This window comes from Mauremys mutica, unplaced genomic scaffold (genome assembly GCF_020497125.1).
Source record: "Mauremys mutica isolate MM-2020 ecotype Southern unplaced genomic scaffold, ASM2049712v1 Super-Scaffold_100273, whole genome shotgun sequence".
NCBI lineage: Eukaryota > Metazoa > Chordata > Testudines > Geoemydidae > Mauremys > Mauremys mutica.
This window is the reverse complement of record NW_025423300.1, coordinates 391,386-417,773: the sequence shown is the minus strand read 5'-3', so window position 1 is coordinate 417,773 and position 26,388 is coordinate 391,386. Positions and strand designations below refer to the sequence as shown.

Genomic DNA, 26,388 nt, shown 5'->3' with positions numbered 1-26,388 from the left:
TAGCCATGCTCCAGCCAGTAGGGAAATGGGCAGGAACTCTGGCTGCTCAGCCATGGCCACACGTACAGAGCTGCACAGCAGTGAGTGCGCTGGGGAAGCTGGTCCGAGTGAACAATTGGAAATGACCCTTCAGTGAGAATAGAAGCAGAGTGTAGAAAGGCCCCATGTGGTAAGTGGTTGTGGCTGAGGCCTTAGGGAGCTGGGTTAGAAGCCACAGGGTGTTTCTGTGGAGATTTGATTCTTGCCAGCTAGGCCAGGCTGGTGTGTGGTGTCTCCATGGCTGCACTTTCAGTGATGCAGGTTTCTCTCTCCCATTGTTCCCTGGGCATCCTACCAGATTGCCAGCTGCTTTTCAACTGCAGTGTAGAGCCTGTGTGTGTGTGGGGAGAGACAGTGTGTGTGTTGGGGAAGAGTGAGTGTGTTGAGGTAGGTAGGAGCCGATCATTATTATCCCTACTTGAAAGAGGGAGAAGCTAAGGCTGAGAAAGGAGAATTGACTTGTCTGAGGTCACACAGCCAGTCAGTGGCAGAGTTGGGAATAGGACCCAAGAGCCCTGATTTTCAAACTAACCATCGGATCTTGAATTTCAGACATGGAATGACCTGAATAAAGTGCTCTCAGATGAGCTCCAGACCAACAACAGTGCACAGGACTTATTCAGCAAGTATTTGAGGAGAACTGCAACGTTAGAGAGAATCATGAGCTGCTCAGAGACCATTAATGTAGAGAAGCAGCAAAATTCATCAAACATAGAACTGGTTCTGACTTATTTCCTTGGTCTTGAAAGAGACCAACAAGGACCTGAGTCTCCTCCCTGTCAATAACCCCCTGCTCAGCCAATCAGGGTAGAGACTGAGGACGGGAGGCTGAGGGTTCTCACCGGAGAGCCCAAAGGATGGCCCAGGTCACTGGTGGGGATCACTGCCCGAGCACTATTTCAACCCCACATTTTTATAGTTAACGTTATGAATTCCTGCTCATTTTCCCACTGGCTGGAGCATGGCTAGAGTGTGTCTGTGGTTAATGATGTTGCTGTAGATTGTTCGTTTCCTGCTTTGGCAATTCAGACAGTCCCTTTTCCCAACATATCTCCAGCACATCATTAGTTCCAATAACAGGGGCAGCTTTTCTCTGGGGCACTGAGATTTTTGGGGGAGTTGGTGGCTCCTTTCTTTCCTCACCCTTGAGTAAACTCAGCTTTTTATTCCATGATTCATGTTTTATGGAATAACAACAGCAGCCTGAAGAAAGAGGAGAGGGAATATCTCACTGCCAGGGCTGAAGGTGGCCACGTCCCCTCTGTTTGACCGTTGCCATTGCAGGAGAGAAGGTGTCAATACAATCGAATGCCCTGGCTCAGACAAGAGACACAGGGAGGTTTTGCTGTTCATGGATCCATGCAAAGGAAATTGTGTCTCTGTGTGAAACTGAGGAGGGACATGAAACGCCCACAGGGTGGTGCAATGCCCTAAGCTAAGGCAGGAGGGTGAAGGAATCAGGCTGAGGAATGACTGACGTGGACTCACCTGGGATTGAAATGACATTTGTTTGTGTCGGGCAGTGAGAAATGTGACATTAATTCAGATGCGGGGTTGAGGCTTCTTTAGCTCCTTGTAAAACTTGAACTTGATTTCCCAGAAAGGAGAAAGGGAAAGTCTGGGGCGGCCTTGAGTCCCTGGCGGGGTCTCCTGGGCAGTGGAAAACATCCCTTGTTTGGCCCTGCCAAGGGGATCGTGGAGGCTGAGACGCCCCTCGGCTTGGATCAAAGGGGGAGTTGGATGGAATTTATCACACAACCGTCCCTGCTCCCCAGAGCCCCACGGGGAGAAGCTAGAGAAGGGGGAGTCATTCCTCCCCTGCGCTCCCAGAAGAGCTGCTAGCAGGGCCGCCCAGAGGCAGGGGCAAGGGGGGCAATTTGCCCCAGGCTCTGGGTCTTGCAGGGGCCCCCACAAGCAGGAGCGTAGCTGGGGGGAGCAGGGGGGCTGCCGCTCCCCCACTGAGCACATTCCCCCAAAGTGGCGCCTTAGTAGGAATTTGGAATAAGGTGGAAAGAGCTGGAATCCCCCCCCCCCGCCCCCCTGCAGAGTGCGGCACTGCTGATTGGCCGCCGGGGCCTGATTGAGCTGCTCCCATTGGGCCTCCAGCAGCCAGACCCCCCCTTGCACACACACACACACACACACACGCTGCCTCAGCACGCTGTGGAGGAGGGGCTGTGTGCTGGCACGTGTTTAACTTTGGCTCCAGTGGCAGCCAGCGGCTTGAGCTACCGGGTGGTAAGAGGAGTCCTGGGGGGCAGTCAGGGAGCAAGGGGAGGGTTGGATGGTTCGGGGGGGGACACTTTCTGGGGGCTGGGGCAGTCAGGGAGCAGGGGGGGTTAGATGGGAGGAAGTCTGGGCCTCTGTCCAACAGCAAAACACAAGCCTAGAAAAGCAGCCGTTAGCGGGAAGTGCTATCAGCTGGCCTGGGAAGCTGCACGGCCCCCAGCCCGCTTGCCTGAGCTGTATTTTTAATGCATTTTAGTTGGAAGATGCAGCCTGAGTGATTTAAAGGCCCCAAACACGGCTGAAAGAGCTGGGACAGTTGCAAGCTTTCTCTGCTGGGTTTTTCATCGGGGTCATACAATGCAAACCTGCTCGAGGCTCCGCACAAGAGAGGTTTATTGAGGCCGTCCATGCAGCTCATATCTTAAGGGTTAGGGGTGAAGGGGGGCAGGAGAGGGGCAGTGGCTGGTGGCACAGGAGGGGGCGCAGCGGTTGGGGTGAAGGGGGCGCAGGAGAGGGGCAGTGGCTGGGGCCACAGGAGGGGGTGCAGGGGTTGGGGTGAAGGGGGGCAGGAGAGGGGCAGTGGCTGGGGGCACAGGAGGGGGCGCAGGGGTTAGGGTGAGGGGGGGCAGGAGAGGAGCAGTGGCTGGTGGCACAGGAGGGGGCGCAGGGATTGGGGTGAAGGGGTGCAGGACAGGGGCAGTGGCTGGTGGCACAGGAGGGGGTGCAGGGGTTAGGGGTGAAGGGGGTGCAGGAGAGGGGCAGTGGCTGGGGGCACAGGAGGGGGCGCAGGGGTTAGGGGTGAAGGGGGTGCAGGAGAGGAGCAGTGGCTGGGGGCACAGGAGGGGGTGCAGGGGTTAGGGGTGAAGGGGGTGCAGGAGAGGGGCAGTGGCTGGTGGCACAGGAGGGGGTGGAGGGGTTAGGGGTGAAGGGGGTGCAGGAGAGGAGCAGTGGCTGGTGGCACAGGAGGGGCGCAGGGATTAGGGGTGAAGGGGCACAGGAGAGGGGCAGTGGCTGGTGGCACAGGAGGGGGTGCAGGGGTTAAGGGCAGAGGGGACACAGCGTAGGGGTTAGGGCACAGGAGGGTGCAGGGGTTAGGGGTGGGGGAGGTGCAAGGGTCGGGAGTGCAGGAGCTGGGGGTAAAGGGGGAGGGGGATCGTCCAGGGGCGATGGGGAAGGGCCAAAGTACAAGGTTTGCCCAGGGCACCGTTTCCCCTCACGCGGGTCCTTGGTAACATGTCTTGCTGGGAGGGGGAGGGGAGAGACGAGGCGTTTTCTCTCTGTTTCTTTCCTCTCCGTTTTCTGCTCCTTCCTTCAATTCCAGAAACCTCCCTTGTGTGTCAGATGGTGCAGTGACGCCCTCCCCACCCCAGGCCTCTGGAGCCTTCGGAGCAGGAAGATCCCAGGAGCTGAGGATGAATCCAGGAGTGAGTAGCTGACAGGAAGGAGTCCTAGCAGCTCTTCTGGGGGCGCAGGGGAGGAATGACTCCCCCTGCTCTAGCTTCTCCCCGTGGGGCTCTGGGGAGCAGGGAGGGTTGTGTGATAAATTCCTGTAGCCCTTCTGCCCCTCTGAGTTGGCAGAAACAAGGGCCGGGTTCAGTATCTAGGGGTTCTGTTACAATAACACAATGCAAAACTGGCTCGAGCCCCCACCCAGTGACCTGGGACAATTACATACCACCCCCCCGGGCGCCTCTAGGGGGCAAAACTTCCCCTCTCCCAAGCAGGGAGTCTGAGCCGCTCCACTCCACCAGCCATTCCATGAACCGCTCCAGTGGTCCCTGCAAACTGCTCTGCTGGGGCAGCAAAGAGCCACCAAAGGTTCTGAGGGCTGGAGAAAAATGCCTTCTAGGGAGCTATTGAAAGAGCTCAACCTGCTTAGCTGATCAAAAGAAGATTGAAAGGTGACTTCATTGAAGTGTTGAAGGGCCTTAATGGAGAGAAAAGATTGGGTATTAAAGGGCTCTTGAATCTAGCAGAGAAAGGCATAACAAGATCCAATGGCTGGAAGGTGAAAAGAGACAAATTCATATTACAAATAAGGCACAAATGTTCAACAGTGAGGATGATTCACCACAGGAACAAGCTACCAAGGAAAGTGGTGGATTCTCCATTTCCTGATGTCATTTAATGAAGACAAGATGCCTTTCTGGAATGTGTTTGCCTCAAAAGTAGCTCTTGTGTCCTACAGGAGGCCTGTGATATGCAGGGGGTCAGATTAGATGCCCTAATGGTCTCTTCTGGCCATAAAGTCGATTCATTTCTGAAAAACTGAGTGTAGCATTGGGAGCAGCATCTGATGTTTCCCTGTCTAGCCGGCTTGCTGCCTAGAACGAACGCTCCTTGAGTGGGGTGATCCACAGGGAGTAGCTCAAACCTCCAAAGTGCCTGGCCAGGGGCAGGACATTAGCCCAGCAAGGGAGGGGTGGGGCAGTGACATCACAAAGGCCTTTGGCAGGACCTCAGCCTATTGGTCCAAGGTGGTGGGGAGGTGGTGACCTCACAGAGAGATGCTGACATCAGCCAGGCAGGACGGGGCGAGGGGCCAGGGAAACCTCAGAGACCCCTGTGGCTTTGCTCCAGCAAGTCTCCTTCTCCAGGTCTCTCTTTGAGGACTGAGGGAGTATTCGGGTTCACGGACGTGAGCGCCAGGAGGAACCTCTTTCGAGTTTTCTCCTTCCCTTTTAGTGATTTTACTAGAAAACAGCTGTCCCTGTTTAGAAGGTAAGAGCCTCCTCCAGGTTTGAAACCTGTTCAGTCTGATCCATCTGCTGACAGTTGAATTCTAGGCATGGAAAACACGAGCTTAAGGAGGAAGAATTTTATTCCACACCTGGGATTTTGTCCCTCAGAATCACTGGAGACATTGGGGTTTGTCCTTTTTGTTTCACCTTTTCCTCCCTCCCTCCCTCCCTCCCTCCTTTCTCTTCGTCTCTTGCTTCTTTTGTCTTTTCTCCTGTTCCCCTCCCCAGAACACAAACAGTCTCTACCCCACCACGCACACTGCAGTTGAAAAGCAGCTGGCAATCTAGTAAGATGCCCGTAGAACGGTGGGATAGAGAAACCTGCATCATGTGATCCTGGTATTACAATGCTTGGTTCATTTTCACCTCTTGCTCCATCCACTGTCTGATCCCTCTTTTCTCTTCGTCTCTTGCTTCTTTTGTCCTTTCTCCTTTTCCCCTCCCAACATCAGGTTTTTTCTCCTGCTGATAACAGCTCACGCTAACTGATCACTCTCGTTATAGTGTGTATGGCAACACCCATTTTTTTCACGTTCTCTGTGTGTATATATATCTTCCTACTGTATTTTTAACTGCATGCATCCGATGAAGTGGGTTTTAGCCCACAAATGCTTATGCTCAAATACATTTGTTAGTCTCTAAGGTGCCACATGTTCTCCTTGCAGATAAATTAATGGAGGTTAAGTCCATTAATGGATATTAGCCAGGATGGGTAAGGAACGGTGTCCCTAGCCTCTGTTTGTCAGAGAGTGGAGATGGATGGCAGGAGAGAGATCACTTGATCATTACCGGTTAGGTTCACTCCCTCTGGGGCACCTGGCATTGGCCACTGTTGGCAGATAGGATATGGGGTTGGATGGATCTTTGGTCTGACCCAGTCTGGTCATTCTTCTGTTCTTATGAAGGGAGGGGCAGAGCCCTCTGATGGAGTTTCTGTAGTGTAGTGGTTATCACGTTTGCCTAACACGCAAAAGGTCCCTGGTTCAAAGCCAGGCAGAAACATGATGGCTTCCTTTCCCCAGCTCCTACTGTCCTGTCCCTGCTGTTGTAGGAGCACCAGTGATTTCTATGCTCAAAAGGTCTGTTATACTTCTCCTCTCCCTCTCTGAATGCCTGTGAAGTGGCTTCCCTGCCCCGCTCTCTCCTACAATGCTTGTGGGATGAAGGGGCTGGTTGAAGATCAGAAGAGCTTCCAGGTAGACAAGGTGTCTGGGACTCTCATTAGGCAGCACTCACACACCCAGAGCATGGACATTGGCTGAGGTGGAGTGTGACCCACCGGATGCAACCAAGTCATCTCTAGTCACAGGCCATGAGGTTCAGGACCTTAAAAGGGGAAGGGGCCCTGTGCTCAGCTGTGCTCTCACAAGCTTGTACCTCCAGTGAATGCCCTTCGCCCCGACAGCCTGGCCAGTGGTTCGCTGTGTTACAGTCCATCGCACCTCGGGAAGACTTACCTTCATCGCACCGTCCATCGTGGCGCTGGAGGACACTTACCTGGCAGAATCCTGACATCTCCAGTGCCGAGCCAGTCCTGGGAGCATGAGTGTGTGAGTGTGAGTGTGACCCCCGCCTTCTTTTGAGCTTAGCTGTCAGTATAATAAACGTGCTGCTTTCTGCCAAACTCTGGGGGGTCATTAGTCCTCCCTACGCTGACTAGCTGGCCCTATTTCGGGTAACACCTGCGATAACCCCAACCCCTGCAGGACAGAGGGTGGTGAAATGAGCTGAGAAAGAGCCTTGGCCTCAGCAGGGGAAAGCTAGAGGATCTGGGCCAGTCACCTTTTGGAGCCTTGTGGCTTGGTCTCCTCTGTCCTGGGAGGTTGGCCGGTGGAGGCCGGTTCTTTCTGCTGGCCTCCTCTGCGTGACTTGCCAAAGGAGGAAGTGAGGCAGGAATGGGGCAAAAGAGGAAAGTCGAGCTGAGGAAGGCAGGGCAGAAGCTAAGCACCTCAGTGCGGCTAAGTGGGGTTAGTAGAGCATCACCATTCGTTCTGCAAAGCCTGGGGAGGTGCGGTTGGCTGCTGGGAGGCAGAATCCTGTGCCTGCCTCTTGGCTTCCCAGGGGTGGTTCCTTGCAGCCCAGGAGAGGAAGGATGGTTCTGGTGAAAGGACAAGCAAAGCTCTGGGAGGAGATTTGGGTGTGGGGTGCGGGCTCTGCGCTGGGGGAGGGGGTTAGGGTGCAGGAGGGGTGGTGCTTACCCCGGGCAGTGCAGCTCCCAAAGTGACCGGTACACACAACCCTCTGGCAGCAGCTCCTAGGTGGGCAGGTCAGGGGGTCTCCGTGTGCAGCTGCCTGCAGGTGCTGACCCCTGAGCTCCCATCAGCTGCAGTTCCTGGCCAATGGGAGCTGCAGAGTTGGTACTTGGGGCAGGAGCAGCACATGGAGACATTCCCCCCACCCCAGGGGATGCTGGTACATGCCGGCCACTTCTGGGAGCAGCACAGAGGGACGGAGGTAGAGTGGGCAGGGAGCCACCTTAGTGCTGCTGGCACATCTCTGCACACCCATTGCGGGAGGGGAGCAGAGGCCTCCATGTGCTGCCTGGGGTAGGGGCAGAGCACGGAGCTGCCTCCCCTCCCGGGTCTATTCCAGGAGCGGGTGGGTGGGGTCTTTTGGCCTGCAAGGTGCAGCAGGTCAGACAAGATGATCACACTGGTCCCTTCTGACCTTAAAGGCTCTGAGTCTAAAAGGGAGAGGGAAGTAAAGGATTTTTTTTTAAATATAAACCAAACATCATAATACCTGGATGACTCCAACTGCTCATTTTACGGTCTTGCCCCTTTCTTTGTCCCCTGTGTGTTTAATGATCTGGTAGGATGTGAGACATTGATTCTCTCAGTCCATTGATAAACTGATACAACGGGACTGAAACTAAACCAATTCCTGGCCAAGAAAAGGGCACATCCCTGCATTGGCTAGGAATTGAACCCAGGTCAACTGCTTGGAAGGCAGCAATGCTCACCACTATACCACCAATGCATCTGGTGAAACTCTCTGATTTTTCACACTTGGTGTCTGGTCACCCTACTGCTCAGCATGAGGCAAATGTCTCTGTGGTCTCTGCCATTCATCATGGGAAATTTCCCCACTGATAACAGTTCTTGCTGGGTTGGGGATGCGAGAGAGAAGAGGTGTTTATTCTGTTTCATTCCTCTCCATTTTCTGTTCCTCCCCTTCCCTTCCAGGGTCCTCCCTTCCATTTCAGACTGTGCAGTGACACCCTCCCCACACCCAGGACTCTTGAGCCTCTGGAGCAGCACGATCCCATGAGAATCTCAGTGACCAAGGGTCTTTTCCAACTTCCAGGAGGCCCCAGCTTGAGTCTAAAGGAAGCTCTGTTCCTTCCTGGGGATCCTCTCTCCCTTCCTGGAGATCAAGGTCATGAAGCCTCTGCCTTGCCTCCTGGGTCTGAATTAATGTCCCATTTCCCACTATCTACTCAAAAGAAACAAATGTTTCTAACCCAGGTGAATGGAGTTAATTCAGCTGCAATCCTTCATCCACATTCCTTAGGAGATACAGACTCTCTGTGACACGGACTGACTGGGGTTCATCTCTGCATGTCCCCAGTGGGGAAGGAAAGACACTGAGGGGGAAGGAAGAAGATGGACAGAAGGAATCAAATGGGGCTAGACCAGAATAGGACATTTTCTGCCTGTTAAAATGTACTAGACTCTAATTGCTTAAAACAAAACAAAAACCCACCAGCTTCTGTTTGAACCATCAGCTTTTCACAGAGCAGCCAAAGTGGTGAAGCACAGACACACGTAAACACCTACAGCCCAAGTTTGTCTAAGAAGCACCTATAGTGGCTCATGCAGGGGGAAATACAGCTGTGGGTGTGTGTTCAGGCCTCACCCAGAGCGTTGGTTTTCATTAGCCACGGAGCTTCCCCCACTTGCTTTGCCCAATTCACATGGAAAGTGCCATAGGAGGGTGATGAGAGTAAATTCTAAACTCTGAAATGCGGAGGTTGGCCCAGAGATTGGGATAAGGGGTTTGAAGAGAAAAAGCTCTAAGAGTATAAAACCAGACAGTCTCCAGGGGCAGGTATGGTACAACGCCGCAACAGGGAGCCATTCGGGGGAGGGGGTTTCACTCCCTCTGTTAAATGTCCTGAGAGGTATTTGAAGATGAAGATAACGCCATGGCTAACAGGTGACTGGCACGTCCTGGGTTAAAGAAAGGAAGGGACCTGGGTTACTAGTCGGAAGATTTGCGTTACCGTCACTGTCTGACCCCTTCAGTGCGGAGCAGGTGTGTACGTTGCTGGGTGGAACGCACAGACTCCTGCAGAGCAGGGGCAGCTGTTTCCATGGCAGAGAGCCTGGCACTTAGGAGACTTTCTACACTTGCTGTTTTGAAGCAATTCAGTAAAATAACAGAGGGGCTACAATGTCTGGTCCAAAATTTCAGCCCCCTGGTGCAAAAACGCTATTTTAGGATCTACATCGGAGGCTCCCGGCACTAGGACACCTGACCAGAGAGCTCAGTGGGGGCGTAACAGCTGCTGACTCTGAGGGTCCCGGGCTAAATCCATTTGCAGGGGGAAGTGTTTTGATTTATTTGATGGCTAATGAGCACTAGCTACCAGGGGAGAAGCCCTGAGAGTTGCTGCCACTCCAGCTGCTGCTGGGGCAGGGGGGAGCCCCAGGGGGCCAGCTGCTGCTCTGGCCACCCCAGAAGTGCTGCCAGAGGCCACCAAGCTGTGGCTGCTCCTGCTGCCCTCGGGACCACTGGTCAAGTGGTCCCCGGGCCAGCCGCATTGGCCGCTGCTTGGGCGGTCCCTGGAGCCAGTTGATCGAGTGGCCCTGGAGTCAGCCACTGTGCCCACTGCAGAAGTCACAGAGGTTGCAGGAAGTCACAGAATCCGTCACAGACACAGAGACAAACCCCTCCCTGCTGTGACTGCAGTTCCTGGAAGGAAAGAGAAGAACAGAAAGTGAAGAGAGAAAGAAAAAGAGAGATTCCCTGACACCTCTCTCCCTGCTGCCTCCCCCCTCGTATTCTGTAACCCCATCTCACTGGGTTCCCTGTGCTGGTGCCATGGGGGTGACACTAGAGTTCTGGGGATTTGGGGGGCTCTTCATTTCTCAACATTTCACACAAATTTGTCTTTGGGCTGAAATTTCTCCTGTGAGGCCTCTCAGTCAGAGCTGTACCCCACCCTGTTTGCGGGGGGTGGGGGGGGGAAGAGGGGAGATGTAAATTGCAGAGCAGGCAGAGAAGTTGCCCATAAAGGGTCATATTGATCTGGTGCCTGGTTCTAACCTGGGTCACACGTCCTTTGACACAGACTCATGTGCAGAACATGGGAGCTCTGGCTTGTCCTAAATGCTGTAGAGTGTGAGTTCCTAGAAAGGGCAGGGGAGAGGGAGCAAGAGGAGAAAGGCAGAGACATTGGAGGTGAGGAACTGGGGGAAGAAGAAGGAGAGAAGAGAGAGACAATAAATGATTGAAGCAGAACAGGTGTCCCAACTCCATCTTGCTCATCACAGGTGTTCAGAGAGACAGGTAGTTGCAGGTTTTCCAGTGTCAAGTCTGAACTTTGATTCTAACAATGTGCATTGAAATATCAAGGGGATCTCCACATACCTGATCTCTTCCCTCTCCCCTTTTTTAGTATTAATTTTTATTTTGATGTGTTTGGCTTAACCGTGATCGTCTCTTTCCCCACCTGTATTGCAATTTGGGGGTTATGTTTATTTTGCCTCCCTGTTGTTCATGTCATTATCATTATAACAGCAAAGGAATCTGCAGGAGCAAAAACTGACTCAAAACTTCATGTCCCCATCATGCCGGAACATCCTACAAACAGCTCACACAGCTGGAATCATAACACGCAAGGCCAGGGGATGGGAGATGCAGGTTTCCAAGTGTTCTGTCTTTCTCAGATGATACATTCCAGCCCCCTGTGTGCCTCCATCCTGTATGACCTGCTGGACTTCGACACATTTATTGTTTCATTCTATAGATAATGTGATTGTAACACAATGTGACTGAAATTAAACCACTTCCAGATGAGGAAACAACAGAAGAGAAAAGCCATTATTGCATTGGCTGGGAATCAAACCCAGATGAATTGCTTGGAAGACACCTACGCACACCACTATACCACCAATGCATCTGGCAGGAATAGCTTTCCTGCAGGCTCTGTGCGCTGGCAAAGGGGGTGACACATGACCACGGAGTTAGTGAGCAGGGTGGATGGGCTGGAAGCTGCCTGACAGCTGGGAGCAGAGTTAGGATCCCAGAGTGACTGAAAGGGGGCAATGGTGAAAACAGATCTCACTGGGACCTGGCCCCACAGCTGCCCCGCCCCTAGGAGAGGGGAACTGAAGCTCAACTTCAATCACAGAAAAATCTTCCCTGAGAAGGAAGGGGACAGCTTGTTTTAAAGACCAGGTTTGTGTTTGTTCCTGCTACATACGGAGGGGCTGGGTAGTGCTGACTCCAGCCCCCAGACTCTGGGAGGATAAGGAACAAATTCAGGCTGCCAGTGACCTGCAGGAGAGAGATGATCTTTTGACAGTGACGGACGCCTCGTCCTAAAGGCCTTTGTCTGCCCCCTTCCAGTGACTGTTTGGCACAGGAATGCAGCCCCCACTCCTGGATCTCTCCTGGGGAAATAATGTTTCTGTGCAAAACACCAAAGCTTTTAACAGAAAGGAAGGAAATGGCCACATGATGGGACTAGGACATAAGGAATGAAACACAAGATGCTTCTCCCATGTGCATTGACTTTTAACTTTGTTTGTGGTGGTGTTGTATCCATGTTGGTCCCAGGGGTCCTCTGGGGTGCCGGGCATTGGCCACTTTCGGGAGAGTGGGTTAGATGAACAGGTCTGACTCAGTGTGGCTGTTATTATGTTCTAAGTGCTGGTTATGGGAGAGACGACCTTCCAGGCTACACAGAACTGAAGAAGGGTGCTGGGTTAGCTCCACAGCTTGTCTCTTTCACCAACAGAGGTTGGTCCTCTGCAAGCTCTTACCCTCACCCGCCTTGTCTCTCTTGGACTCTGAAAAGTTTTTTCTCTCCACTCCCCTTGGAGAGACGTTAAGTTTCCCTTTGGGCAACTATCAGGCTGAAGCAATTGTATTGACTGTGACACTAGAATTGAAGATTTAATATTATAAATAAATGAGTCTAAACCTGAGGTTCTGGTTTTCACATTGGTTTTTCTAACTCAGTTCCCAATGCTCTTCTAGAAAGGCCTCCAGGCTGCCTGCCCAGCCCAGCAAAAGTGGCAAGGAGAAAGCCCACACTGCTGCTCTTTCAGGTAGTTGAAGGCTGCTATCAAACCACCCTCACTCAGTCAGTCCCCAGTCTGTGGCAGTGCATAGGATTCTTCCATCCTAAGTGCAGGACTCTGCACTTCTCCTTGTTGAACCTCCTCAGATTTCTTTTGGCCCAATCCTCCAATTTGTCTAGGTCGCTCTGGACCCAAACCCTGTCCTCCAGCGCTTGGATTCTTTACATGCTTTCACAGAGCACAGAGCACATGTTCCATGATTTCATAGGGCAGAGTTTTGTGCTATCGGAACTTTCCCTGTGTGGATTTGACAGGTGGATCAACATAGAGACACATTATGACCCTTCTCAGGGTGCTGAGGACTGTGAGTCTCCTTGTTGCCACCTGCCACAAGGAAGAGGGAGTTTTCCATTTGGATGTTAGTGACCAAACTCACCAGCCTGCTGGAACTCAAGCACCCTCCTCTGAGCTACAGCAGCCACCCTAACCCTGAGTTCCTTCAATGTGTCCCCCTCTGGGGTCTAGCCCGGATCACCAGATACTCGGTTAAATCCCAGATCCTCTCTTCCCCAAGTATCCCAAGGTTACTAGTTTTACTGTGGACCATTGCTACTGTATCTCACACAGCACCTGAGTACAGTTATCGAATAAGCAAAACATTTATTTCACAATGGATAGAGATTTAAACAAATGTACATGAGTGATGGAAACCAACTGTTACCACTAAACAAATGCAGAAAGTGATAGTATAGAAAGGCCAGCACAAAAAACAGAGAGAGGAACAATAAGATACTAAAAGGACAATGATTGGAACTCTCCATTTCTCTCAGTCTTTGGATTGATGGGTAGTAGAGCTGTAGCAACAGTTGAGGAACCAGGGTAAATTAAATCTAATTAACTTTTCAAGATTAGCCATCATTTCCTGTACGACTAACAAAACACAAAAACAAGACAACTTTCAGTTTTCCAAAATAATTCAGATTATCACACAGTCTCTTACTCTTTAACCAATAACTTCACCTATTATTTCATTTTAATTGGTAACAATAACATATTCAAAGATCACAAATTCTTGTCATATATGTTAGTTTTCTTTTAATCCCCATTGCCAACAACTGAACCCTGGTTCTTGTTGTGGTTTGTCCCAACATAGGTCCCAACCACTTCTGTGAGTGCATATATCTCAGGATCTTCTGCCATGTGTGTTGGTAGAAGGAGTCTTCTATGTCGGAATGTTTGCATCATGGAGAAAAATACCTCTCTTTTCACACTTTTTAATCTTTCAAAGTAGGAGGAGGTAGAGAAGTAATGTAAATGCATAAAACACAAGAGAAAACTAAGGTCTGGTTTAGACTAAAGGCATTTATCGGGATAACTATATTGCTTAGGGGTTTGAAAAATCCACACAGCTGAGCAACGTAGTTACACAGCCCTAACCCCCTGTGTAGATAGTGCTACATGAGTGGGAGAGTTTCTCCTGCCAACATAGCCACCACCGCTTGCGGGGGCTGGACTAATCAAGTCCGATGGGAGAAATCTCTCCCATTGGCTTAGAGCATCTGTTATAGCAGTGCTAGAGCAGCGCAGCTACATTGGTGCAGTTGTGCCAACATCAGCTTAATTGTGTAGCCACAGCGTCAGACACAAAACCATAGAATCAGGACTCAACATGCGTGTCTCTGGAAGTCTAAAATTGGAGCCTGACAAATTCATTGCCTCATTGGTTACCATCATTTCTACAGCCTGAAAGTCCTTGTTACCCAACCAGGCAGCCAGTTTGGGATCACAGGGAAGGACTGTCCTATGAAGCACTCTCTCTTTGCATCCAAACAGTGAAGGACGACTGTTCTCAATCTAACCCTGGCATACTTTGGAAGTGTAATCAGTGACACTGAACTAGGAAGTGGAGTTGTACAAACAATTTTCCTTGGGTCACCATTGCTTCCTTTACTGGGGTGGAAACCAAGAACTGGGTGTGGACTCTTGGATGGGGTAAATCCTTGGTCTTGGATGTGGAAAATTTACACTTCTCTGAAGTAGAATCCTTTACAAAACCACTTAAAATCTCAACAGTGTGAATGAGGAATGGCTTCCTGAAACATGCCCAGCTTTTCTTTAATTCGGTGGCACAGGTCCAGGGAAGGGACTGGATACAGGCCTGGATCAGAATCTTCGTTAGTTACCAGAGCTGGAGATTCTATTAAAAAATGGCTATTTTTCTGAAGCTATTACATTTTCAACACTAGTTTCATTTTATACACATCTTTAGCACCTACAAAGGATAAATTTGTGGAGTGAGTGTGTCTTCTTTCCTGAAACAGTCGTGGTTTAGCATTCTACAGGGGAGAGGTCACCAGTACATTACCCTGTAATGGTTTTGCTTCTTTTAGAAAAATTCAAAGGCACAGTAGATTTGTCCGTGGACAAGGGAGAGGTTTAACCAGCACGTCACCTTGTCCTTTTTCCCCACTGTCCAGAAGGCACAGTGGAGCTAGAAGGAGAAATAGGCTAATCATGAGTAGGAGAATTCTCCTGATGTGGAGGGGTCTTTTTACAGTGAGAATCCTGGGTCCAAGCAGTCAGTCTTTGGCACTTCACAGCGGTGTTGGTAGTCAGCAGGACTCAATAAGGGCCTTTCCAGCATGGAGCCAAAGCAGTCTTTCGTTGGTGGACCTTTATGTAGACCCAGTCTGCTGGTTCCAACAAGTGGCAAGGTTGCACAGGATCCTTCAGATAGTGCTTCTTTACCTGTGTAAAAAGGAAACCTAACACATTGCATTAGTGTCTTTGCAAATTTTACAGCTGGTTGGGCATATTCAAGCCCCCCCTTTTCTTGGTTGTCAGCCAAGTTTTAACTGTGAGCAGTGTCCTTGAACTAAGTCAGTGTCTCATTTTTTTGACTGAGCTTGCTAGCTAAAGTTTGGGGGGTTTTTTCAGTTAACTCGTTCTTTTTCCTGTTCCCTTCTTGGCTTTTTTTTTTTTAATGTATAAAGGAAACTTTTACTTTTTACTTATACACCTTTTGTTAACAATGAACACATACACATTGCTGTGATACAGTACATTAGTCTTATTATTTAATATATGCCACATATACCTTTTTACTAATATAACCTTATTACAGAGCTTTGGAACAACAAACCAGGACAAGCACACCCACTTTGATGAGTTCATTTAATACAACCTCTAGTTCAATAGCTTCCCACCATCCCCAGCCCTCTGGCTAGAAATCTGAGGTAGCTAGAAGGATTCCATGTGCAATATGGGGAGTGGGTTAACTTTTTATGTCCTTGCTTCCAAAGACTGTTAGTATGCAAATTTTAATAATAATTTTTAATTAAAAGTTTTGGCCAATGCAGTTTTTTCTTTTACTTAAGAAAATACATAAGACTTTAGTATATCACATTTTTCTGATGTACCCAAACACTTTGTATTTTAAGTTGAACAAAAAATCTGCATTTCAATTCAAGCCTTCTGCTTTATTTTAAACCAGACTATCCCATGAAAATATTAAACACAACAATTCTGGCCACGAGACAAACACCACAAGACAGAACATAGAACACAAAACATAATTTTTACTCTGCCAGTAAATCATGGTATGTTATATGCTGTTTAGCTGGCATTAGTTTTCTTTGATTATCTGAAAGACAAAAACAAAGGTCTACCCCTTCTGGGCAGTCAATCATTGCTTAAAATGTACAAATACCCTTGTTGATTTCAGGCAAAACAGGGGAATTACCCCATATTTTCTTGTATGTGTTTCATAGACAGCCCAGATTTCAGTGGCCTCTACCTTATCAGTTAGATAATTTGCATTAATACAGATGCTTTCTGGTTTGCTTTTTACTTTTAACTCCTGCTTAAAACACTAAAAGAAAACATCACCACTTATAGTGCCTTAGAGCCTAATAAATTTTCATTTACATAGCACTGTATACATTCTTCAGCTAATTCAACAAAATTGTTTATAGCCAAATGATTGCAATCTAATAATTTCTTTGCCTGAATTTATTTACAAACATTTTAAAGACACCAAAAACTTTTCTCTTTAGCATTTTTACAAAGTTCAACTGCTGTTCCGTCCAGCAACTACAGAGTTAACTCTTCACTCTCCTTTAAATCACTTGCTGTTTCCTTAAATCACTTGCCTGTCTTCCAACAGCCACTTACCAATTCAAATCACCATTCCAAATATCCTTCTGAGTATTTGAAATCCCCATGCTTACACTTACTTACTCCTTCCTTCCACTACACCCTCAAAAGTTTCCAACCTGTTCTCCAATCTCTCTGTCTGTTGCCTGCCCGCCTGGGCCCAATCCTTTTTTTTTTTTTTTCCTGAACTGTTTCTTTCATGGGCACCAACTTGTTCCACTACCAGTTTAGCTAGGAGGGTGGGCTTCTCAACTAGCCCCCACCTTTCTGGTCTCTTCTCTTAAACATTCTTACTCACAAGGCTATTCGAATCCTCCCTCATGAGGCTTGCCACCTGGGCAAAACGCATGGCCCACTGGCGTTTAACTATTTAATTTTCTCTTGTAGCAAACACACTGCTGTTACGGCATATGCTGAGCACAAATGGTTAAATTTTAACAAGTCCCTGAAGGACTGGTACATGCTTAGCCAGGGCTTCATTTTTTTTTTAACTGGAAGTCCTGTCTCAAGGCCTGCAACTTACCCTGGTGCAGGTTTGAGTTGCTGCCTGGTTCATGATCTATGCTCTTAATTGCTTAATTCTAGTTATCAAGTACACATCTTTTCCTTTTCTCCAACTACTCTATTGCCCAGTCCTGCTACGACTGGGGGTAGATCCACCTGCCACCCTTCCCGGTCAACCAGGGTGGAGAGAGGAATGCTAAACCCTTCTTCAGTTCTCAGACTTACTGCAGCTGAGAGTGGGCACACCTTTAATTATGCAATCCTCAACATATAACACCAACAGTACCAAGCAAAACAAACATAAAATAACAAGGATAAAACAAATAGATGGTGTAAATTCTGCAGGGCTCCCCCATTCTTAATTGCTCACCAAACTGTGACAAATTTCTGTTACCTATCAATCCCTCATGTCAGGTGATCAGGCTGACACTGCAGGACGGTGGGGGAGGATAGAGAAAACACACCATATAATCAAATTTTAAAGCTTCATTAAAAATAATAAAACAACAATGGAGAATGTTGGGAATGCTCCCACTTCACTCAGGAAAAATATGAATGCCCCAAGCCTTAAGTCACTTTAATACTCACACATGTCCAGATTGGCTACGTCTGTGTATAACGTTCAGAGAAGGGGGAATAGGTGGACGGGAGATTATCCTGTATACAGCTTGTCCAGATTTTTCAACATGCTTTTGCTCTTGGGAGGGCTGTTCTTTTACACCCTGGACTCTTCTGCGGTGTCTCTTTCAGAGATTCCAGTCCAGGTCAGCTGCCTGTGGCTTTTCCAGTGTCACCAAGCCACACCAGCACCGGCATCCGTCACAAAGTCAGACTGTTGGATCTCACTGAACAGTTAAGCTTTGCAAATGTAATCTTACCAGTTCTGTAACTTGTATTGCCTTTGGTTTGCCTGTCTCTATTTTTCCACAACCAGCTGGGGCTGAAAGCAGTTTTTCTTTGCATTTAGCATAGTCTGCGCTGATTCTTGACCTTGAACACAAAGCAACTTTCCCTTTATCTCTGCCAAGCTGAATTTCAAATTAACCCGTTCCTAGACAAATTGCTCACACTGTGTCAGAGGCTTTTCTTTGATGATTAAAAGCTCCTCTGAGATATATGATCTTGTCTAGATTGAAGGTACCTTCTAATGGGCATTGTTTAGATGGATCTTCACGCGTATAAAGATTCCAATTCTCTAAATACCTGCAGGATTTAGGACCATAATGTACGTACATATAATATGCTGGGGTACCCTTAGGGGGTGAGGTGGAATGTTTAGACTGTCCCTTACCCATTTTCTACTTACACACGCAGAGAGGGTGCCCTGTCCACGCTAGCGGCTCATAAACTAAGGATCTCTCCCTACAGGGCACTCACACAGGAGAGACTAACGAAGATGACCACGACTCTCCTACACCTCCCTTCAGCAAAGAGCGTCGGCTAATCTCTGGGAGACGGCGCCTCTTACTCTGATTGCGTCCAGTGAGATGATCAGACTGTCAGTAGCCCACATGGAAAGGAATGGGGGGGAGAGAAGATGGGTTCACACACTCCTAGACCCGGTTATCACAGTTTCAGCTTCCAGTATACCAATAGAACAAGAAACAAAAGTACCCCTACCAAAAAGAAAAGCCAGCCCTGGGGCTGCTCCCAGTAATTCTTTGGCACAGCCCACGGCCTTGAGGAGTTAGTGGAATTATTCATTAGCCGTGGCTGGCTTTAGTTACCAGAACCATAAAACATTTACCTTTTACCTTCCCTTGCATGCATCACCTGGGGGAACCAAGGTCCAACCCGCACTTCGGGGGCGTTATCCCTCAAACCCAGGAGGTAAACGCACTTACCGCGTCCGGAGTGGCCGCGTCCGGCAGGTGGACTCCCCTCTTCTGGTACCGTCTTGCCTCCGTGTCGTTTGGAGTTCTCTATAGAGGGGGTGTAGCCGTCCCGGTCGATTGAGGTGACCCGGAGCTCGAGCAAACCAACAGCCCGAGGTGGCCACTCTCCAGAGTCGTCCTCGACCCCCGGTCAGCGCCCCCTACAGGGAGAGAAGTCCCGGCGGAGTCGCCATTTGTTAGCCAAAAGGGCTCGTTTCCCCCCGGAGCTTACCTAATTACACCAAGGAGGCACAGATGACAGGAAGACGAGTACCATTCCCTTTATTGATCGGTCAACTGAGCGGGTGTTCTCGTCTCGGCTAGTGCCAGAGAGAGACACACCCCACAAGCCCGAACGGGCCTTTTTATAATCAGTAACAAACAACTTAGCCTATGTTCATCTACATCATTTGGTTGACCTGTAGAACCTGTACATGTATCTGTTAGGGGATAATTGGGTACGCAGGATACATATATCATTTTGTGGGGGAAACAAGATACATCTGTTGAGGATACATTTATCATTCTAAAGGGGACACAAGATACATCTGTTGACCCTTTGTACTAAATACTTTGGAGACGTACATGGGAACACAGCTGCATATACTGGGGGGGCCAAACAAGATAAGGGGGAGCCAACATATACTTGGGGAGCCAAACAAAACTGATAAGCAAAATAGCTGACATAGGTAGCTACACGGCCTTCAGTCTAATGAGTTCTGTAAGCTTCCCAACACAGTTTGGGCAAGCATAGCATAACTTTGGTTTACTCAGGCCTAATACAGAAAGGCTTCATTAGCACTATGGTTTTCCAACAACTCCCCCCTTTGAGAATACTCACCAAACCTTTTGGCTGAGTTTTCTCACACTTTGAGGCCAAAAAAAAAAAGCAGTTAAGCTCTAGGGAGCTGGGGTTATTAATGAGGGAGTACTAAGTCCCACATGCAGCCTTCCCATGGATCCGGCAGGATTTGGTATGTGGGAGCCACACCCACCCTAACCGGTCCATATGCTTGGAAGGAGCACTGTAAATGTTCACACTTCCACTCAGAAAGTGTCCAAGTATGTCTTCATGACCACAGATCAGATGGTTTCTGATGTGTCTGTAAGGGCAGTGGGCCAAGTCTGGTGCTCAAGATCACTCCAAATGGCCATCAGCTGGTCATTCAGGAAATCCTGGATTTCTAAACATACAAGATCCCACTGCAATGCATTCCTAGCCTCAGTGATATCCAATACCATCTCTGTCAGTAACTTCTGGGTTATGCATCCGACGAAGTGGGTATTCACCCACGAAAGCTCATGCTCCAAAACATCTGCTAGTCTATAAGGTGCCACAGGACTCTTTGCTGCTTTTACAAACTAACCATCAGATCTTGAATTTCAGACATTGAATGACCTGAATAAAGAGCTCTGTGATGAGCTCCAGACCAACAACAGTGCACAGGAATTATTCAGCAAGTATTTGAGGAGAACAGCAATGTTAGAACTGCTCAGAGACAATTAATGCAGAGAACAGCAAAATTCATCAAACATAGAATTTGTTCTGACTTATTTACTTCGTCTTAAAAGAGACCAACAAGGACCTGAGTCTCCTCCCTGTCAATAACCCCCTGCTGAGCCAATCAGGGTAGAGACTGAGGACGGGAGGCGGAGGGTTCTCACCAGAGAGCCCAAAGGATGGCCCAGGTCACTGGTGGGGATCACTGCCCGAGCACTATTTTAGCCCCACATTTTTGGGTGGACCTCCCACAGTGGGAACTGCAGAGCACTCCCCTGCAACAGATGGATCAGACTGAACAGGTTTCAAAGCTCCAGGAGGCTCTTACCTTCTAAACAGGGACGGCTGTTTTCTAGTAAAATCTCTAAGAGGGAAGGAGAAAACTCGAAAGAGGTTCCTCCTGGCGCTCACGTCCGTGAACCCGAATACTCTCTCAGTCCTCAAAGAAAGACCTGGAGAAGGAGACTTGCTGCAGCAAAGCCACAGGGGTCTCTGAGGTTTCCCTGGCCCCTCGCCCCTGTCCTGCCTGGCTGATGTCAGCATCTCTCTGTGAGGTCACCACCTCCCCACCACCTTTGACCAATAGGCTGAGGTCCTGCAAAAGGCCTTTGTGATGTCACTGCCACACCCCTCCCTTGCTGGGCTAATGTCCTGCCCCTGGCCAGGCACTTTGGAGGTTTGAGCTACTCCCTGTGGATCACCCCACTCAAGGAGCATTCGTTCTAGGCAGCAAGCCGGCTAGACAGGGAAACATCAGACGCTGATCCCAATGCTACACTCAGATTTTCAGAAATTAGTCGACTTTATGGCCAGAAGAGACCATTAGAGCATCTAATCTGACCCCCTGCATATCACAGGCCTCCTGTATGACACAAGAGCTACTTTGGGGGCAAACACATTCCAGAAAGGCATCTAGTCTTCATGAAATGACATCAGGAGATGGAGAATCCACCACTTTCCTTGGTAGCTTGTTCCTGTGGTCAATCATCCTCGCTGTTGAATCTTTGTGCCTTAGTTGTAATATGAATTTGTCTCTTTTCACCTTCCAGACATTGGGTCTTGTTATGCCTTTCTCTGCTCGATTCAAGAGCCCTTTAATACCCAGTATTTTCTCTCCATTAAGGCACTTCAACACTTCAATGAAGTCACCTTTCAATCTTCTTTTGATCAGCTAAACAGGTTGAGCTCTTTCAATAGCTCACTAGAAGGCATTTTTCTCGAGCCCTCAGGACATTTGGTGGCTCTTTGCTGCCCCAGCTCCCGTTTCACAACATCTTTTTCAAATGAGGACACCAAAACTGGAGGCTATTCCAGTATCAGTCTCACTGATGCCGTGTCACCTCCTGTGACGTTACTGACATAATCTGTGACTGTATAGATCACCATTGTGACCGCTGTTCTATATTTGCAGACAATATTGTAGAAAGGTTGTCGTGTAAGGGGTCTATGGAGAGGTTCTGATTGGCTGATTATAGTGATGCCATCTCTAGATGTGTAACATTTTTGTAGTTGACGTTATAAGTATTGGCTCTATTCTGTCCATATTTCAAACTTGTGCTCTGCTTCCGGGAAATACCCCAGCCATACAAGTTGGTGTCAGTTCTGCCTCGCCTGCTTGATGGCCCATTAAGGACCATCAGCTATACAATCGACCCACTGAGAGAAGGCAGATACGCCTTGTGACTCAGCAAGGTCTGCAGGGACCTGCCTATGGACGAACTCTAAGGTTTTTCTATGCCACGTGCTGGATAGAGTGTCCTTGGGACAAAGAAAGCAAAGACCACATGGCAAGAGACTAGAAAAGGCTGATGCCTCGTCTCCATCTTGTCTTCAATCCTGCTTCATACCTCTGGAGGGACTTTGCTACAAACTGAAGCTCTAGACAAAGGACTGAATTACCCATCCCAGTGGGGGATGTACTCCAGAGACTTGATTTGAACCTGCAGTTTATTCCATCATTGCTACAAGCCTGAACCAAGAACTTTCCCATTACTGTATGTGAAGGGTTAAAATCCATGTGCATTTTATATAACAACCTGGTCTATGGATTGTGCCAGCTCTTTTCCAGACCCGAAGTCCAGACTATGGTCTAGCCCACTATGACTCTTTTGATGGTTTAAATTACACTCACGGGGACTGATGATAGAGTTACTGAAAGTTTGGGAGTTAGGAGCTGGTAGGTCAGTGGTCCAGTCCCCTCACAGATGACCTTCTCCCTCTGGGACAGGGGCAGGTCTGAGCTCTCACACCAAATGCTCATTGTGGCTGCCAGAGTTTGTGGGCAGCTCGTTTAGTTTATGCTGAGGGTTGAGTCCTGCTTTGTGCACCGTGTGTGAGAATGAAAATCCTAAAATGCCCTTTGAAATAACGAATGCAGCAGGACATGTTATTGTCCCTGCCCCAAAGCAGACAGACCGATGGAGAAATGCCATTGAGACTAGGGTAATACTCCACTGCCGTTCTGACATTTTTACTTGCTACACTCCCTTCCAGCCCTGTGGGGTCTCAGAGCCTGGTACTGAGCCTGAGCCGAGATGTCTACACTGCAAATTTACCACCCCACAGCCCAAGCCCTGGGAGCCTGAGCTGGTCTGGGGCAGCCCTGGGTGTTACATTGCAGTGTGGACATAAGCCTATTGTGTTTCATTTCTTAGGTTCTGCTGCCATCGTGTGGCCATTTCCTTCCCCTCCTTTCTGTCCAAAGCGCAGAGCCCAGTTCCTCCAGAGGGAGAAGGACGTCTTTCTTCTTTCCTTCCTCAACAGCCCCTTCCCTGGAGAGCCCTTTGCTGGGGTCTGGGTGGGGAACAGCCGTTTCTGAGGATTAATTTCATATTAATGGTGTTGATCTATAGATTTTACAGCCAGACTAGATCACTAGGTACCTCTGCTCTGACCTGATTCAGAACAGAGTCCAGAGAATTTTACCCAGTGACTCCTACATCCACCCCAAGATCTTCTGGCTGAACGAGGAGGGTTCATTCAGAAAGTCATCGTGTTTGGGTGTAAAAGTGTGAAATGATGGGGAAATTGGCCCCTCTTTCAAGTTTAAATGTTGTCACTTCTACACCTAGACCGGGGTGGCCAACCTGAGCCTGAGAAGGAGCCAGAATTTCCCAATGTAACTGCCAAACGTGCACCTTTGTATGCAACTACTGAGTCAATTGTGAACCTTCCCATCATTGTCCTTTGCTCTTAACCCTGAGGCTATTGCCCCATCATGGGGCCATTTCCCGCCTCTCTTTCATACAGAAGCACAATTTTCTTTGCACAGACACAGGAACAGCAAGATCTTTCTCTGTCCCTTGTGCAAAGCAGGGGGGCAAATTCCATGGAAACAATGGACAAGCAGGGGGCTCTGGGCACATCCAGCCCTGGCCGTGAGATGTTCCCTCCCCTCTTTCTTTATGCCCCTGTTGTTATTTCATGGATTGTCTGGGATGGGGGAAAAGCTGAGTTCACTGCAGGTGGAGGGGAAAAGAACCCTGAAAATCTCAGGACCCAACCCTGCTACCAGGATCACTGAGGTGCTGGGAATCTGCCTGGGAAAGGGACTGTGTGAATTGTCAAGGTGGGGAACGAATAACAATCTACAACTAGATCCACCTCATTAACCACCGACACAGGCTAATCCTGCTGCCGATAGAAGGGAAACTGGGCGCCATTCTTTGCTGTTCAGCCATGGAAACAGTGACCCAATTGCACCACAGTGAATGTGCTGGGGAAAGCTAGAGTTTACAGGCAGGTGGAAATAGCAGATCCTAGAAACACCTGGAGCTCCGCCCACCACTTCTGCCACCAGGGTGAGGTGTTGAGCTGCTCACAGCATCCCCCGCTATGACCTTGCAGCAGGGGATTGCCGCCCCCCCCAACCCAATGCAGGGGAGATGGCTGAGTGTATCTCTGCACCCTGAGACCAGGGCAACCACACTCTGTGCCCCACACATAGAATCTGGCCCTGCTGAAAAGTGACCCCTATGAACAAGTCACCTCCAGGAGAGCAGGATTGGTCCTCAGAGAGGGGAACGGGCTTCTCGTGAAGCTTATAGGTCACTGGATGCTCTGGAAACAGGAGGGCTCTGAGTGTAACCCATAGTAAACACAACCTGCTATGGGATGTAGCTCAGTGGTTGAGCACATGCTTTGCATGTTTAAGGTTCTGGGTTCAATCCTCAGCATCTTCATGATCATTTTTTCACCCTGCTGCTTTGCTCATGCCCAGAGGGGATATGGCCCACCAGTCTCCCTGCACCAGTTTCAGTCCTGCTCAGTGAGGGGCAAGTGACAATTGCATGGAAGGTCGGGTGGGGGGAGGGGTTCTGCTCCTAAGTCACCTTGGTACGTTTAAGATTCCTACCTGCTGTGCTGCTTGGGACAATGGTAGATGAGAAGGCCGAATCCTCCAGCACTGGAGGGAAAGGTCCCATCTGCACAGACTGCGAGGCAAGGAAACAGAGGGCAGTCAGTGCTCAGGGAGGAGAGGGGTCAATGATTTACTCCCAGCAGGGGACACTGTCTTTTTGAGTATCAGAGGGGTGGCCATGTTAGTCTGGATCTGTAAAAGGCGACAGAGTCCTGTGGCACCTTCTAGCCTAACAGACGTATTGGAGCATGAGCTTTCGTGGCTGAATCCCCACTTCGTCCGATGGAGTGGGAATTCTGTGACTGGCTAGCCAAGTACAAAAGCAGTTTCTCCTCCCTTGGTGATCACACCTCAACTGCTAGAAGAGGGTCTCATCCTCCCTGATTGAACTAACCTCCTTATCTCTAGGCTGATTCTTGCCTGCATACTTATACCTGCTCCTGCAAATTTCCACTACATTCACCTGACGAAGTGGCATTCACCCACGGAAGCTTATGCTCCAATACGTCTGTTAGTCTGTAAGGTGCCATGGGATTCTTTGTCTTTTTGAGGCGAGTGCTGCTGGCTTGGGATGGTGCTGACGATGGATAGAAAAAAGGCTGGAGTCAATGGCAGATGGGACCACAGAAGGGGAAGGGGAATGGCAGCCCCACAGAAGATCCTGCGTGCTCAGATGCCCCCAGTTATTGCACCCAGGCCTGTCCTAGAGAGAGAAAAGACATAGAGGGACCCAGCCCCCCTACAGTGATCCCATGGACAAGAACCTGGTTAGGAGTGGGGTGAAGGTTCCCTCTAGGCAAAGGGGAGCTGAAAACCCTCCACGTCCTGGAATTTAAGCAATGAAAGCTTCAAACCCTGCACGGGTGTGGGCTGAGGTGCATCAGCAGATTGGGCTGGACAGGGGTGGCAGGTTTGTATAATTTTTGGTGGTGCCCAGAATGGGACCAAGTCCTGCCCCACCTGCCACACACACCTGCCTAAGGCTCTGGGAAGGAGTTTGGTTGTGGGAGGGAGAGGGGTTGGGCTCTGGGAGAGTTTGGGTGCAGGGTCTGGGCTCAGTCAGGGGGTTGTGGTGAAGGAGGCAGTGTGGGGGGCAGGCTCTTGGAGGGAGGTTGGGTGCAGGTGTGGGGTCTGGGCTGGGGCAGGGGGTTGGGGTTGCAGGAGATGGTGAGGGGTGCAGCATTCACCTCGGGCATCTCCCGAAAGCAACCTGCAGCCCCTAAGCTGGAGGGCCGGGGGCATCTCTGCGCACTGCTGCCCGCAGACTCCACCCCTGCAGCTCCCATTGCCACAGTTGGCAGAGTTGGCAGTTGGGGCAGCATGTGGAGACCCCCCACCCCCACAGTTGTTCTTCTCACAGCTGGCTGATGGGGGGCAGCAGGGGATCTCCCCAATCTGGGGGCATCTCTCTGTGCCCCACTGTTAGTTCTCCATCCTGTCTCCCCCTAACCACGCACACCACTCCCCTCCCCATTATCAGTGTTTTAGAGAGACCCCTCCCTCCCTTTATGGGATACAGACTCTCTGTGACAGAGACTGACTGGGGCTCCTCTCTGCATGGCCCCAGTAGGGAAGGAAAGAGACTGGGGGAGGGGGAGAAGATGGGCAGAAGGAGTCGAATGGGGCAAAGCCAGAATAGAGGAGATTTTCTTCCTGTTAAAATGTACTGGAGTCTCATCGCTGAAAAGCCGCATCTTGAGTTAAGTTTGAACCAGCAGCCTTTCAATTACCA

The 26,388-nt window shown here is 49.6% G+C and overlaps 1 long non-coding RNA gene and 2 other non-coding genes across 3 annotated transcripts; 1 reads left to right on the top strand and 2 right to left on the bottom strand.

Annotated features, from left to right (window-relative positions):
• The first annotated feature begins 5,938 nt into the window (after positions 1–5,938).
• Positions 5,939–6,011, top strand: TRNAV-AAC. The gene has a single exon. It is a non-coding gene; the product is annotated as a tRNA-Val (tRNA).
• A 1,905-nt stretch (positions 6,012–7,916) lies between these two features.
• TRNAG-UCC lies at positions 7,917–7,988 on the bottom strand. Its single transcript has one exon. It is a non-coding gene; the product is annotated as a tRNA-Gly (tRNA).
• Positions 7,989–17,853: 9,865 nt separating this feature from the next.
• LOC123360565 lies at positions 17,854–24,698 on the bottom strand. The gene is made up of 3 exons (XR_006576032.1): positions 24,651–24,698; positions 18,766–18,956; positions 17,854–17,911 (listed from the first exon to the last, which is right to left on the bottom strand). It is a non-coding gene; the product is annotated as an uncharacterized LOC123360565 (long non-coding RNA).
• Positions 24,699–26,388: the final 1,690 nt, after the last annotated feature.